The following is a 3,540-nucleotide window of genomic DNA, read 5'->3' on the forward strand; positions in this document are numbered from 1 at the left end:
AGAAGATTATATACTCAGCCCAATTACTCAAAACAGTTTAAAAATTTTTCGCAAAACTAAATAACCAGGGCTATTACTTGACAGTGTTGCTCTGACAAGATGCAAGTCAAAAAGTCGGTGTTCTCCACCAGACTGTGCCTCCACAGTCAAGAACAGCATTTTACTCTTCTTTATGCTCAAGATCTCTGAATAAGCGAGTGAACTTAATTTTAATCCTTAATGTTTAAGTAACACAAGTTCACAATTTAATACATAAAGTCTTTTGTGTGGACTGCACCATCATACACATGTCTTAGGATCTAGTCATTGAATATTGATGAACACTTGTTCCTATTCACCTTACGTTCTATGCAGTTCCTGGAATTTATCATGCTGCCTCTTCTTTGGTCCTTTATAAAAGGCTGTTCTCTTTGCAAGGAAGTCATTTCACTGTTGCCTTCTTCAGTGGACTACTGCTTAGTTCTCTTCTTAGACATCAGTTTCTCTAAGATCACTAGAGGCTGGGATGTAGGCCTTGCTATATGTCTTGTGGTCCTAAGCATGGTGTGCTCATCTGTTTATTTGTACCTGCCTGTTTGGTTTTTAAAATCTAGATTCTGCTGTTGACAGTTCCTTGCAGACAAAGGCTGTGTCTCAATCACCATTAAAATTCCCTGAACTTAGAACAGAGCTTGGGACTGGCATGTAGTCAGCACTCAACAAATGTACCTGGATTGAATGAAGGAAAAATGGAACAAATCATTTGATCTACATGAAATCCCTCTTCCATGAATAGAAGTGGCACAATTGACAAGAAGTCAGAAACCCACAAAGATTTATTTTCCATAAAGACCCACAGGGGTGTGGTGCTGCCAAGCATGCCATAGAGTCCCCAAACCAAGGTGCCTAGGCAGGAACAGCTGCATGCATCTTAGACACTGTCCCCATTTCTCCTTAATGGAAAAGAATGGAGAAGAAAAGGCTACCAAAGTAAACCATGACTGCTAGTTACAGAGCCCTGACTTCTGCTTAATTTTTCAGCAGAAGAGGAATTGCATTTGTTCTTTATAATCTTGAAGGGATAGAACTAAATTCAATAGGTAGAAAATACAATGGCTATTTCAGAAATATAGGTTTTGGAGAGTCGCAGCTGTGTCCAAAGATGAAAAAGTCTACCTTGGGGACAGAGCATTCCCAGTCTTCGCCTGGATGAGATCTAGGCGGAGACTTTGTGCATGAGATTTGAAGTGGTTCTCAGTGCAAGATTCTGAAGTTTGTGCTATGTGCCTGCAGTCCATGGGTTGTAGAAAAACAGAGCCACAGGCTTAACCTAGCAAACAGGTCCTGGTTGCCAGATGGTCCTTTGCAGAGGGGACATATGTAACTCTCACCCCAGTTATGAGGTGGCGTCCCTGATAGCCAGGAACTCCGCCTGCCCTGGTACCTGTCACAACACCCTATTGTCCACAGGATCTCTCCATAAGTTAAGGGCTTCCTATCACCTTGTGACCTGGGATTACTCCTCACCATTAGCTCTACTGTTGATGCAAAACATGCATAAATATTAATGGCATTCTTTACCTGAGAATACACAACAGCATTAATTTCCAATTTTCTCTCTCCCCTTCCTTGCCTCCCTCCTCTCCTTTCCACTATAAGTATCGTTTCACTTTTCTAGTTGAATATCTAGTACAATATATAAAACAGTAGAGAGATAAAACTGAACTAACCTTCTCCATGGAAGATTCAAATAAGCAATTAATTGTTAGGTAACTGAGGTAAAGGGATTAAAATTGAATCTACAGAGATTACCCTGATAGGTAAAAAGGGTTTTAGACTTTGGACCTGATTTCTTAAAGAGCCTGGACTAAGCCTCAATTCAGGCAAAATAGTTTCAGGTAGAGATTTACCTGCACTGCTTTAAGGACAGGGAGCACTTATAATTTCTTCAAGCATGATTATTCTATTACATTCCTCTCCAAGTCTTCTGAGAAGCCTCTCTGGAGATTATTTGGGAAAGTGCTGGCAGTGATTTTGAACTCTTAGCCCCTTGCAGTCTGATCGTCATTAACCATTTCAGTGTGTATTTTATCTGGGTATTTATACTGTGAAGTTCTCTCTAGCTCTATTTTTTTCTTTCAAATCTCCAAGGTCATTTCTGGCGCTCACATAATGTTTAGAGGGAACTAGTTAAAATTTAACTGATATTTGAGGGAAAACTCTTGTTAGCAAAGATTGTTTACACAAAACTACATCTCATAAGGAATCTCCAGTCTTTTTGAAGACAGAGAACTTAAAAGTCGGTTTTGGGGCTGAATTCATATGTCTTTGTTTCTCTTACAGTTGATCTTGGCAGCACCTCACATGCAACCCAAGACCAAAATAAAGTTACATTCGGAAGGCAGTCACAATTCAGTGATCTTATCCTGCAGAGCCCTTCTCTTGGCGTTTACATCATATAATTTGGTAAGCGGTTTACACATTTACTCCTGTGACTTTCAAGGGGCTTTTATGATCTGCCAAGTGGACAAATGTCAACAGGCTTTAAGGATTGATTTACCAGGATTTCTGTCTCTTGTGAGCAGATTACTGTAGCTCTGAGTAGAACACATGTAAACAAGCCCAGCAATCTTAGTGGAAAATGCCGCTCCCGCCAGACGTGGTGGCTTGATCAGGAATCCTAGTGGAGTTGCCTCCTGTCACTGCTCAATCTTGAAGGGGGGGCAGCTTTCCCTTCCACACAACTGCCCTGCAAAGGCTCCCTGAGTCTGCATCGCCCCAGTGTGCAGCTAGAGAACGGAAGCGGCGAGGGGTTAGAACCCAGGACTGCCCAACGCCTCACCTGCTGCAGGTGTCCCTAAAATGCCTGCTCTGCTTTCTCAGGGAATTTGCCCGCCAGACCTTGAACCTGCCGGACTTACCAGACGGGACGCCCTCCGGTGGGGGAGAAGATGCAGTGCCAGAGCATCAGCACTTGATGGTTTCCTCAACTACAGGGGAAACTGAGTCGAGCCCTTCTGCAATGCTGTTGTAATTTCTAATTTATTTTTCTTTGTGAAAGAAAAAAAAAGGTCAAACCATGACATTTATGTTTTTTAATTTCCATCTTATAAAAAGTCTTTGAGCTTTGATTTTGGTCCTTTTTTGAGTTCACCTGTGATTAAGATCAAAGGCGAGACAAGATGAAAGACAAGGTGCTTGCTCCTCTTGCCTTTGTCCTGTCCTTACGGCTTGGCACTGGGAGCTCAGAGAAGTCCAGGCCCCCCATGGCCCTGATTCCTCATGCAGACTTGAGGGGGTGGGAGGTGGGACAGGAGAAGCCTTCCCCCACCCCCCCAGGAACTTCCCTAGAACTAGACCTTGGGTTCTTAGAATCTCTACATCTGTCCCAAGAATGTGGGAAGGACTAGGTCAACCTAATTAATTTATTCCCTTCTAGCTCAGCTCTGTGTCTCAGGTCAAGGCAGGTCTCAAAACCCACAGTTGCAAGGGTGGGTTGAATGTAGATTCACCCTAAAATTTCTGTTTGTGGGGGATTTGCTGATAAGTTTTATATCTTCC

General features: G+C 42.7%; 1 long non-coding RNA gene across 1 annotated transcript; it reads left to right on the forward strand.

The window, feature by feature from the left end:
* The first annotated feature begins 2,314 nt into the window (after positions 1-2,314).
* Positions 2,315-2,917, forward strand: LOC139436494 (uncharacterized). Its single transcript, XR_011645756.1, has 2 exons — positions 2,315-2,445; positions 2,863-2,917. It is a non-coding gene; the product is annotated as an uncharacterized lncRNA (long non-coding RNA).
* The last annotated feature ends 623 nt before the right edge of the window (positions 2,918-3,540 follow it).

The sequence above is a fragment of the Dasypus novemcinctus genome, chromosome 15, assembly GCF_030445035.2.
Source record: "Dasypus novemcinctus isolate mDasNov1 chromosome 15, mDasNov1.1.hap2, whole genome shotgun sequence".
NCBI lineage: Eukaryota > Metazoa > Chordata > Mammalia > Cingulata > Dasypodidae > Dasypus > Dasypus novemcinctus.